This window comes from Protopterus annectens, chromosome 2.part0 (assembly GCF_019279795.1).
Source record: "Protopterus annectens isolate FY-2018-M chromosome 2.part0, PAN1.0, whole genome shotgun sequence".
Lineage (NCBI taxonomy): Eukaryota > Metazoa > Chordata > Ceratodontiformes > Protopteridae > Protopterus > Protopterus annectens.
Window position 1 is genome coordinate 576,172,701 of NC_056728.1, and position 12,857 is coordinate 576,185,557.

At 40.5% G+C, this 12,857-nt stretch overlaps 1 protein-coding gene across 1 annotated transcript in view; it reads left to right on the top strand.

The window, feature by feature from the left end:
- The window catches only part of MFHAS1 (multifunctional ROCO family signaling regulator 1), a 728,976-nt gene that overhangs the window by 322,173 nt on the left and 393,946 nt on the right, over positions 1-12,857 (top strand). The gene's annotated exons all lie outside the window — the stretch shown is intronic.

A 12,857-nucleotide genomic window follows, 5' to 3' on the forward strand; every position in this document is an offset into this window, starting at 1 on the left:
ATTGATCAGTTTTACATTATCTTCAGTTTCCATTGCATTAATTCATATTTTTTTTCTGTTTGTTGCCCTTGCTATAGCAGTGATGTAGCAGGACTAGAATAATTAATATTTGGGAACAATGCATTGTTGATTTCCGAATAAATGTCAGTACACACCCCCTATCCATGTTTTGTGCAACCTTGGGCTTTGATCAGTGCAGTTTGCCAACATGAAGTAGCTAATTTTAGCTGCCAGTTTCACTATTCTGTTGAAAATCTGCTCATGCGCTTTTATTACTTGGTAAAGTAAAATTTATGCATTGTACATAAATACACCCATTTGATTCAGTTTTGCTAAACATTTCTGGGAATACAGTTGACCTGCAGATATGTGATTGACAAGGTTTATTCATGCATCTGAGGTTTGTGAATATTTGTTTAGTTGTTTGAGGGGTGCAAAATGTTTGCTTGATAAATTTAAGCTGAAATTTACTTACAGTAAACAGTGTAGAGGTGATACGGTTTTAAAACAAAACAATACAATACAAAAAAAAATAAAAAAGGGATGCATAGGGTCATGAAATCTTTTAGTGATGTGGATACAGGAAAAGTCCATTTTTGGAAAACGTAGTAGTCATGTTGGGGGGAAAAGTGTCCTGTCTTAGTATCCACCCTCTTTGGTGCAGTTTCACTCTCTTTGTGCTCAAACGTTGGACGGTGCAGGATAGATAGACTATTTTAATGATGCTATTGATTCATTGGTTACATCCCACCTTCCAGCAGGAAAAAAAGACTGAAATTATTTATCAAATGGATGTCGTTCAGCCCAAACTGTCACTGCCAGGAACCATCACTGACTTTGTTACGGGGCTTATGACCACTTAAACCCAGAAACCCCTTCCTCTCAAGAATATGTTAGGAGTACTCCGTAGGTTAGAGTTTGCTTAGATAGCATGCTTGGCAATTTTGGGCTTGTCCCAGCATGGCTGCTGTAGGCTGAGGTGATGCTAGGCAGGTAAGTTATTTTTTGTCATTTTCATGGCAAAAATAACTAGCAGAAATGAACATTGGATGGATGGATGGATGGCTGCTGCAAAGTTTCATTAGAGAGAGAAAGAATAGATATTTGTATTTTTGATTGGGAGCACATCCACACCCACTCATCATACTAAGCTGATTTTGATGACTTTTTCTGATAAGGAAAAAGGTAGCTAATTAACTTAAGCCCTTTTACGGCCAACAGAAAACTACAGTGTATTTTGGTTTGTCATTGTAATTTGTTTAATGGTACTACTGCTTGTAGTTTTTCTTCATAGTTGTATCAGGTGGTTGTAATGATGCTGCCAGTGGTTTTATTTATTTATTTGTATATGTATTGAATGATTAATTGCATTTTGTTCACTGTATGGTTAATGTGCTTCTGCTACTTCACATGGTTTACCGATTTTTGTTGCAACTGAATTGGATAAATGCTAAGGCCATAAACCACACTACATTATAAGAGGGGATATGTGTGTAAGTTTGTACATTTCACCTTATTAACCTGCAGTTAGCCAGTACGGTGCAGGGGCCCATTTACAGGAGGAGTCTGAAAGGATAAGCTGCACTAAATGAGCAGTACGATTTTTCAAGATACAGTAACTACTGTACTTAGATGCATATTGACAGTTAAAGCGTAGTGCAGTCACACTCGTAACAGTCTACTGACTAAATCCATCATTGCTACCTCATGACTGAAGACATATGAACTTGTAGACAGCAAATTTTGTAGATTTTAAGCAGTACAGCAGTGTGTCACTACACAGAGTTATGGAAAGTGTATAGTTTAATAATAAGGACAGTAGACGTCTTGTGCCTTTTTGAAGATTCCACCATTGTTGAGTGAAATTATTTGTAACTAGTATATAGTGGTTGGAGTAACACTCAAATGGTAGTAAGGCAGGTATTGCAAGATGATATGAGTGTAGAAATCGAGGAAGGAAGGTAGGTGTTAGTAAGTTATTGAGGAGAGGGTGATGAGACGTTTAAAACTTATATATATGGTAACATGCAGTCCTGGAATGCATTGCTATGAGGGAACCAGTTATATGCAGGTGATGTGCAGGCCAGAAACCTGTACAGTAGCAAGTAGAAGGACCTCTGTAAGTGTATTTAGGATGATTAATATAATGTGATTTCAGCACAGACTTATACTGGGACACCGCTTAATGCTAAGAGTACATAGGTAGAGTGTTCCAGTCTCTGTGCGGTAGCTGAGTGCCCTGTTTACAAATTTACTTTATGTTCTTGGAATATTCAGCAGTCTGAGAGCAATGTGTGAGGAAGATGCCCTAACCCATGTTAGGAGTATATGGTCTTCTGGTCCATACCCCATGTTGGGAGGGATATGTGCCAAGAGGTCAAATCAGCAAAGTGAAAACAGAGCAGTGTGTGCTTCAGTTTGTGAACAAACTCTGAATACATGGCTTGCTGTAGAAATCCCTCCGTTTGTAATACTAAACAGTGCTGAATGCTTGCTGAAGAGCAACTGACAAAGATTGCTGTATAGTTACAGGCCTCATAAGGCCAATGGGTACTTGAGTAGGTGGTACTGAGAACTAACTGCTTTATTTTCAGTTTAAAAAACAAGGACTTTAGGTTGTTATACAGTAGGGAGATTTTTTTTTTATAAACTCTGACTGACTTGTTTGGAAAAACAGGTTTTGGTCTTGGGTATACAGCAGGCTCTGCCCAGGAATAGCCATCTTCACACATTGTGTGGACTTGTGCCAATGTGTAGGCTCATTTGGTTGTCATCTTATCCAGTATTTCTGAGGGACAACACAGCTCTTGTTTCTGTTTAATTTATTAGTGACTTGATATTGCTGAGTTATTTGATGACATTTGTTAAATCTTTTTATAATGCAGCGGGGAATAAGTATGGCTCTTTTATGTAACCGGCGAGAGTTATCTAGATATTGGATGAGCACAAGACTGCAGTGACATCCGTCACGTGATTTGTATATAGGGAGAAGAATAACAAATGTGAGTTCAGCTTTCAACGATGTAACTTAAAATGCTACAGTAATGCAGTTGCACAGTACAGATAACGTTTCCCATTTTGCCTAATAGATGGTTAGTAATAGTAGCAGCATAAGAGTTGGTGGACAGAGTAGTTACACTAGGTAATGGGTGTTTTATTGTAGCAAGGCTGAACTTATAGTGCTGTGAATTTACATTTTGACAGCTGGATAGTTATGGTCTTTGCAAGAAGGCATTAATTTATTAATAGATTCCAACTCTTTGCCACCCAACCAGAAAAGAAAGCTTTCTAACAAGGTTATGGTTATTACACTGTTTCATTGGCAGTTTATATTCAGTCACTTTAAGGGTTCACAATTTATTACGTATAGTATAATGCAGGGAACTATGCTTTGATCTTTCACATACATCAAAGGCATTAGCATAGAGTTAACATAGCGATTATGTGCACTATTTGGAATTGCATGTAGATTTTCCATAAACCTCAATATGACATCTCCATCACATAACTAAAGTTCACATTGGTATTTTGTCTAAAACTGTGCTGACTTTAGTCAGCATGACAGTTTTATTGGCTTTTAGGTGTGCTTAAGAGCACCATCCATCACCACCTGTTTTGCATCTTTGCCCATGGGGTTGAGGTGTCACATCAATAGTGACCATCATGTACACTCAGTGTTCAAACTGCTGGTTGGCTGGCATTGCTGAGGTTGTTCTGTACCACGCACATGCATGCACAGTCACACCTATGGCCAATTTAGTGTGTCTAATCCACCTACTGCATGTATTTGTAATGTGGGAGGAAACCGGAACACCCAGAGAAAATCTTTACAAACATAGGGAGGACATGCAGAAGGCATCACCATCGAGAATCAGACTAGAGAACTTCTTGCTGTGAAGTGACAGTGCTACCCACTGTGCCACTGTCACTTAAAAAAAAGTGCCTGATTCAGTATCAGGCATCCATTAAATGCTGTATATAGTCTGGATATAAGACCAGTTATGAAGCTTCTCTTGACATTGATTTTCAAGAGAAAGAAATTCAGAAACAAATCATTGAGAAATCATACTATAGTTCTTGTATGGCTCTCCCCTCTCTGTCTTAAACTGGAGTTTAGCTGCATTCCTAGATATATATGTATCAAACTGTGTCTCTAGTGGTCTACAACCCTTTCAAATTCTTTTTACTTAGAGGTACCACACATTTCAGTAGCTACTTAACATTCATGTTTTTCCTCTCCTCTTTCTTATTCCATAGGTAATGTCTTAAAATATCAACGGCTACAGGATGCCATGCTTCATTTTACTATCCCCATTTTGTTTTAAATTTTCCCTGTTTCATTGCAGTCTGTGGGTGACTTTTTCTGCAACATGTTTTTTTCTTCTAAATCTGTTATTCTGTCCTTCCAGTGTAACTGTTGTTTTCTTTAATGCAACATTTACTGTATACTGACTGTGTTTGAATTATATAACTCCTGGTCATTAGGTGTATGACAGTCATTTTTCCATATAATGAAGATGATGACAATAAATCATTGACACCATTATGAATTGTGTCTGGTAATATAAAAAAATAATGTTTAAAACAAAGTATTAGATTCCCTACCTAGTCTGTTGTGGGTTAGCTGTTTTTTCCTTCTCTTAATATGCCCACAGTTTGAAACTTTTGGGTTGTACTGTTTATACGTCTGATTTGCAACTTGCTGAACACGTAAACATTCAGCATAGCATTTTATTCAGTACCAGGTAGTTTAAATGCAGGGCAAAGTCATTTAACAAATTTTCAGAAAATAGTAATTTAAGGCATACAGTGAACCTGCAGGCATTATGTATTTTACATAGAGATTGCTCTGATTTTTTTATTTTATTTTTATTTTAAAAAAGTATGAAAGAAATGAATATTTAGTAACAAAAAATGTTACATAATATCAAAGTGTTACTATTTTTACACTCTCAGAGAAAACATTTAGCAGAAAGTGAGCAATAACACACAGTTATTGCACTCTTTTTGTAGTGCCTTGAATGTTGTTAAAGCAAATAAACCATTTAATTGCAGTTACACGCATTGTTTGAATGCACAGATTAGTACTTTTCACAAACCTGGATTTGTTAATTAACCAAATTAGATGAAGTTTTAATTACTTCTTTCAAAATCTTTACACGCCCCAACAGGCTAAATGGTTGTGTGAGATGATACAATCTGCTGAGTTGTCCTTTTTTAAAGAAAAAAGTCTAAACAATATTTGTGAGTCAGATTGTTTGCTACAGTTTAAACAACTCAAGAGTGCCTTACACTCTGTGGTTTCATATTTGAAATGACTGTACACATTAGCAGAACATTTCATACTCATTAAAGAGTTTTAACGTAAATGCTGCAATACGATAGCATTTGTTATCTGTGGTTTGCTGAAAGAAAAGCATTATGCCTGGTTAATGATAGTTTTGTTAACCCCATAATATTTCCAAGACTCATAAAGTGCAAGCTCCAGCCTTACAAAAAAGTCTGAAAATACAGAACAGGGAATGTTGAATGGTGTTATTCTTTAAAGTTGTTTTTGCAAATGGGCAAGCCACCCTGCCCCACAGACGTAGAGGGCAAGCACTCCACCCCCCAGTCTCAAACTTAACCAGTTCCGAGATCTCTATACTTCGGAGAAAAGAGAACAATCTATGCAAGTCTGCATTTTTAGTCATTCATGCTATTCTGCACCGAGTCCCGGAATACAAAATGTTTACCATTTAATTTATTTTGTTTTTGTAACTTGCAGTTAGTGTGGAAAGGCTGTCCTAGTAATAAACAACCATTTTTGTAAAATGCTTTGCTGAGTCTCTCATGAGCTATCTGCCTTGCATATTCAAATCTAGGACCCATCGGTATCACCAGCAGGACTTAGCCCGGCTTTGAGAAGTTTCACAGGCTATCAAAGCCTTTTCCCTTTACTCATGACCCTCTTTGCCCAAGAGCCCCACCCTTAGAACTCTGCAGCCATACAAAGAGCAGTCCAAAGCTATATTTTGTTCTCTTAGAGTTTCTGGCATTTTCTCAACGTTTTTTGTGTCAGTCAGTAGCTACTAGGTGTGTGTGTGTGTGTGTGTGTGTGTGTGTGTGTGTGTGTGTGTGTGTGTGTGTGTGTGTGTGTACGTGTGTGCCTGCATGTGAGAGCAAGTATACCTGCCGTGGACTAAGTCAGTTTGTTTCTTTTTTCTCATTATTTTTCTGAACAGTTTGAGTTTGCAGCATTTTTCCTTTTCCCTCTCCCTCAGTGCTTGGAACCTAAACAAGAAAATCCACAACCTGCAAGCTGTCCTCCCTCTGGAGAATGTAGTAGACATCTGTGCTGTTACTGGGACTTGGTTTAAAGCCACAGAAAGTACTCTGGTGGTGGAAGGCTGCAGTGCCTTCCACACATTTAGACCAACAGCAGCACAGACAGGGGCTAAAGGTGGATGTGTCTCAATCTACGTTAGCAGCAAATACAACTCTAGGATGGTTAAACAGGATGATGCAGAGGAGTTCATCTACATCCAAGTCTCCTTAGACAAGGTTTCCTGCCAGGTCCTGGCCAGCTATAGGTCACCCTCTATGACCGACAAAGCTCACAACTCTCACCCAGATCTACTAAGGGGGGCACTCACCATCCAACCAAATACCCAATTTACGGGAGACTTTAACTGCCCCTCTATAGACCAGAGAATGTAAACTGCCTCTAACTCACAGGCACACCTTTTCTTGGACTTTATGAACACAAGCACCCTGGACCAGATTGTGCAGTCTCCAACCAGAGGATCAGACATATTTGACCTTGTACTTACCAACATGGGAGTGCTATGCACCCCCACCCCATGTCACATCTTCCTTGGTGAGGTTGGACCACAAAGCTGTTTCCCTTGAAATAAAAATCAATCCAGAAAACTCAACTAAACCTGTAGCAGTTAGGAACTGATCCTGTTAAGCAACAGTTTGTCAAAATTCATGGCTACCTATGCAGAATTATTTACAGAAACTCTGCAGAAATGTGTAAATGGCTGCATTGAGGCTCCCATACATACCAGATATAAGCCCGGATCTAACACCAAAAACATATCACACTGGTAAAATCCTTATGTTAACCGGCTATATTACAAAAGAAAAAGGTCATGGCCAAAATCAAAAAGAGCAACTCTCATAGAGACAAGAAATCTCTGATTCAACTAAACAGGAAATGAAGGCCTAATAAAATCCAATAAGGCTGAGTGCGAGGTTAGGATAGCCTCCCAGGCTAAGGACAATTACAAGGCCGCCTTCAGTTACATCAGGAACCTTAAAGATAGTACTCAGCAGTGTGCAGTGCTGGTGGTAACAGGTACAACCTTCACTGACCAGGGTGACAGTAGCAAGTCTTCTGGCTGATATGTTTAGCTCTAACCTCACCCCCTGTGAAATCCCTTCTAGCATATCCCCCACAGCTATCAACAGGGAGCAGGTTCTGGAGGTGCTCACTAAGGCCAAAAACACTGCTTCAGTGGCCCATAACAATATCCTCAGTTGCCTCCTAAATAGCCTAAAATATAACTTAGCAGCACCACTTGAGGCACTCTTCAGTTACAGCCTCAAAACAGGTTACGTGTCAGGTGAATGGGGGACCTCAATGATCATACCTCTTCTTAAGTGTGGACTATCAACTGATCCCTCGAACTACAGACCCATCAGTCTAATTAGTCTAATATGCAAAGCCATGGAATGAGTTATCATGGAACTGATCAAAAAGGACATTGGCCCCATTCTCTTGCACATCTGTCACACAAACTGTACCAGTTACACCAGATACAAGGACCTGAACTTTGTGACATAAACAGAACCTGCTGGAGGGATTGATATGTGTCTCAAAGGATACCTGGACTATGGAATACCCTCCTCATCTGCGTGAAGTAGAGTTCATCCCTGACCCTATTCAAATGAAACCTTGATCATTGGAAGGGAAATCACAAATTCACCCCCAGTCTAGCCCCCATGTCACTGATGGACAGAGGTCAACAGTAAATAAATTAATCCCTAACTGACATAACCCCCACATAACCCTTAGTTACATCTTTACTAACATACCCCACCATATATTTGTCCAAGGAACTCTGGGACAAAACTTGACTGATTTGCACAGCTACACTTGTAAAGACCCTGGTGATTGTTAGCCTAGTATAAACCTAAGCACCTTTGCCATTCTGGTAATCATTTTTATAGTTGCTGCTGCCTTGTCTGTTTTTGCTTAGGCAGTTATAATTTGATTAGTGTTACTTGTAGTGGTATTTATAGTTGCTGTGTGGGTGGCAGTTTTATTGCCAGTAGCTTATCATGGAAAAAATATCCACTAAAAAGTATAAAGAATCCAGAGAACTTTAAAAATGCAAATGGGTGAAATTTCTTCTCAAAGTCAATATTCTGGGTATCTAAAATGCCTAGAAGAAGCCCATTTTTCCAAGCAGTGCTCCATACATGCTTCACCCAAGCCGTCAGCTCTGAAATACAAGGGGAATCGTTTGTAATTGAACATGTTGACGGCAACTCTTCCCTCTCCCCAGGCATTCAGGGAGTCCTCTTCCCCTCCTCCTCCACCTGCTCAGACCTCAAGTCTAACAGACTCACATCTGCTCATTTACCTCAAGGTACCTACTCTTTCCTCTTCAGGATTTGCTCATTTCAAAGTGATTGGGCCCAGAACCTGCAGTATCTCATTCCATTGTATCTGAATCAGAGCTCAGAACATTTCTGCCCCCTCTGTAAAGTCTGTCAGGTCCATGAGCTCTGTATCCGTTGAACTGGATTATTCCAAGATGTGGCAGGACTTAATTTTAATATCGCTGATGTAGTCTCAAGTCTTCTCCCCTGCTAACATCAATCTGAATAGAGCTCCTTCACTGTCAAATCTTGTTGCCTTGACCCTTCTTCTTCTTTGCAGGGTCTTTTTTTTGAACACCCTTATTAAATTATCACTTAATACACCGACATGCGTACACTAATAGAAAAGAAAACAAACCATTTTAACTTTTTTTTTACATGCATTATCCATTGCATGTGTTTTTTTTTTTTTTCTTTTTAGCAATTGTCACTCACTCCAGTGTTACATAAATTGCTCAGTTTTCCTTTCATTTAAACATCAGTCCTCATACTGAATGTTGTTCATGCATCTGTTATTCCCACAAGTAGATCTCCTGGCATCTGTCGAAAAGAATAGGGGAAGCTCCCCAATGCCCTGGCCAAATTTCCTGTGATAGTGTAAATACCACCTTGGGCCTTCCCTGAAAAGAGGCTACTAGTTTGGTTAACGAAGGATAAATAAAATTAAAATAAAATTTGGTGTAATTTGCTCCTTCTCTTTTCTAATGATCCCACCTCCATTTTTTTAATCTCTTTTACAATGTTCAGTATTTCAGTTACAGTTGTTTTAGATTTTTATTTTCTAGTAACAGCTTTTTGGAAGCAAAAGCATTAAACTTTCAGGCATGACTGGCCTTCTCACAGGACAAGTAGATTAAGACCGTTGTAAACAGAGAGTACACCCCTCCCAGCTCCACAGCCCCACTACAGAGCTATAGGTAGCTGCTGTGGCACCCTGTGCAGCTCCCTATTCTGGCACCTTCCTCAGCTCTTGAGTGCTGCAGAGAGAGTGCTGAAGTACTTCATCCCTGACTGCAAGTGCAGTTTTAGCATTCATTTCTGAATGCATGTACTGCCAATTATACCTCCAGACACCTTGTGCCTTGGGTGGCTGCTCATGTCTCCCCACTATAGTCATGCTTCTGTCCCACTGTGTCAGAACAATGAGGAAGAAAACACAGGGCTTAAAACATCTTTCTGAAAGGAGCTGTGCAAAAGATCTCACCAGATGATAAAAGATTAGTTTATTACTCCAAGTTCTTTTTCTTACCAAGAAAGACAGAGGACCATAGATCCATATTATTACGTCTGAGTTACCTAAATAAGCCCCCCCCCCCCAAAAAAAAAACAGTTTGGGCTGTCATGATGCAGTCCATTTTCCTAGTGTATCAGAAGGAGATGACATGTTAATCTGTCCTGACCTCCAACACAACTGCCTACATATCAAGATTGCCAAGGAGTTCAGGCAGTTTCTGCATTTCCTAGTATGAGCCAGTCATAACCAGTTCAGGACAATGCCATTTAGTTTTACTTCATCCCTGAAAGTGTTTACCAGATGCATATCAGTGGCTGAAGTGAACCAGGGGGCTGCACCATCTAGCTCTTGGCTGGTTTCTAACAGAAGAGATTGATATCTGTTTGGAGAGTCGCCGTTCATCCATCCTCAACCCCTTTTCCCATTTTTGTGCATAGGGTTGGTTGTCACTTCAACAGTGACAATCATCTAGAGCCATGGATTGCACCACCGGGTGGCTAGCCCTGCTACAGTTGTTTACCCACACCATGCTTACAAGCGCAGTCACACCTATGGCCAATTTATATCCAATCCACCTGCCGCATGTCTTTGGAATTTGGGAGGAAATCAGACCACTCATAGGAAACCCACATGAACAAAGGGAGGACATGCAGACTCTGCACAGAAGGCACCCAGATGAGAATTGAACCGGGGAACCTCTTGCTGTGATGCAACAACTTTAACTGCTGCTCCACTGCGCCGCCCATTTGGAGAGTCTCTTCTCAAACTATTTCAGCCCTTGGAGATTACAGGGAAGACTGCAAAGTCCCAGCCGTTGTCTTCTCAAACACTGACTTCCATAGTCTCCACCATGGTCATCTTCCCACACACAGAGTTCTTCCATTACAAAACATGTTCTCACAAATTCTTCAGTCTCAATAATGACCTTCATATGCATGAGAGCTTTTGGACTGATAAGCAGTGACAATCTACACAGTTCCCTTTGCAGTGTACTTTATGTGAGTTCTTCAGTGTACCTTACTTTTCACTGGTCCCAGAGATTGAATGAACATTCATGTCAGTCTTTCCAGGGCTTACAGATTGCTTCTGAAGTGGTGACATTGCACTGCAAACCTAACTCTGGCTAAGTCCATTCCAAGTCTCCACCTCATTGGTAGCTCTTGCCGTTGACAACTATGCCCTGTGTTTGGTGGAGACATTGTCAAGAGCAGACTGCTTAAGGTGTATGTTAACAGTCTGAAGTCGATTTGGAAATCTGACCTCTGGAGATATCAGGGAAGTCCTTACTGTGCAGGACTTTCTGCTCCAGGGTGTGATAGTTATTATGTTTATTGGCATAGCAGTGGTTTGGTATTTTAGCAAGCAACGGGGGGGAAACTCTGTTGAGAAGCAGTGAAGGTAGTGTAATGGGCTGTATCAACAAACTGCTTTCTTACTATTAGCCACATTACTGGGGAACCAGTTTTGTAGCAGGCAGTCTTTATTATTGCTTCACACATGGGGTTGGGGTGTCACTTTCAGCAGTGACAATCATCTTGAGCCAAGGTTTGCACCACTGAGTGGCTAGCTCTGCCACGGTAGTTCATTTGTACCACTTAATAATGCATATGCTCTCAGCTACGACCAATTTATAGTGTCCAATCCACCTATAGCATGTCTTTGGAATGTGGGAGGAAAGTGGAGCACCCGGAGGAAACCCACGTGACTGCAGGGAGGACATGCAGACTCTGCACAGAAGGCATCCCAGCCAAGAATCGAAATGTAGAATCTCTTGCTGTCCGGTGACAATGTTGACCATTGCACCATATGCTTATATGCATATTGCTTCATGTTACCTCAGACACAATCCTTTAGTCTCCCTGTGGTACAGGCGAAGTTCAGTCATTGGAGAAGCTTTGTTGCAGTCTGTTCACTTTCTCGGCCATCGTGGAGTAGAGCAACTTCTTTTCCCAGGACTCCTTTACAGTTTCACCCATTTCCCCTTCTTCCAAAGTTCATCCAGAAAGCCAAACAAAAGAAGTCCAAAGACATTCTCATAATCCCATTATGGCCTCAGTTGTTTTTAGTTTTGTTTGCTTCAGTCCTGGAGAAGCCTCTGTGTCTGAAGCATTTCATGTTGCTGTTGACCAATATTTCTGGCGGGACTCATCTGGATTCCCACTCCCTTTGACTAAGTGCATCATTTCTCCAGCTTCACAAATGGCTAGAGACACTGCATTCTCCTTCAGGGTTGTCCAAAGTCTTACTTTCCCATCCTTTGTATGTAGTCAACCACTGTCACATAATCGGTATATGCCTACTAAAAAGTAACTAATGAACATCTTCTTGCTTGACTGGGGCTGCCCCATTTGTTTTTTTCTTTTTCTATGGGAGGAAATATATTAGAGCCTACAGTTTCTTTCACTTAGGGTCACTGAATTAATATCTGTTGTGAAACACTGATTCAATGATTGTTTAAAGTGTAGAATGGTACTATGTATCCAAAACATATCTCTGTAACAGACATGCTGATGTTCTTTGTAGGGCTGTTCTCTGAATGGCTTCTGGTGCCTGAATCCGTGCATACATTTGGCTAATATTCTAACTGTATTGTGTAAGATGTTTTTGTTAAAATACTGAATTTTAGTCTCATGTTATACTTTTGTGTCTACACCTTGTAGCCCAGTTTGTGGCTGAAAACTGCATTTAGATCAGTGCATTTACCTGGTTAAGAAATGTAAAATAAATAAATAGCCATCATGCAGAATGCTGTTTGGTGGTGGAGATACTGTACGTGGTCTGAAGGGAGGACATTCTCAGACTTCCTTATGTCCATGTATGCTGCAGCACACATGTACTGGAGGCTGCTGGGGTACTTAGTCTGGCACAGAGCCACATGCACATCCCCAGCCTGTTTGCTTCCATTCTGTGGCAGGTGTCAGCATATCAGTGGACTGGATCACCCCCCCATCCCCACCTCAGATGGGTGAGC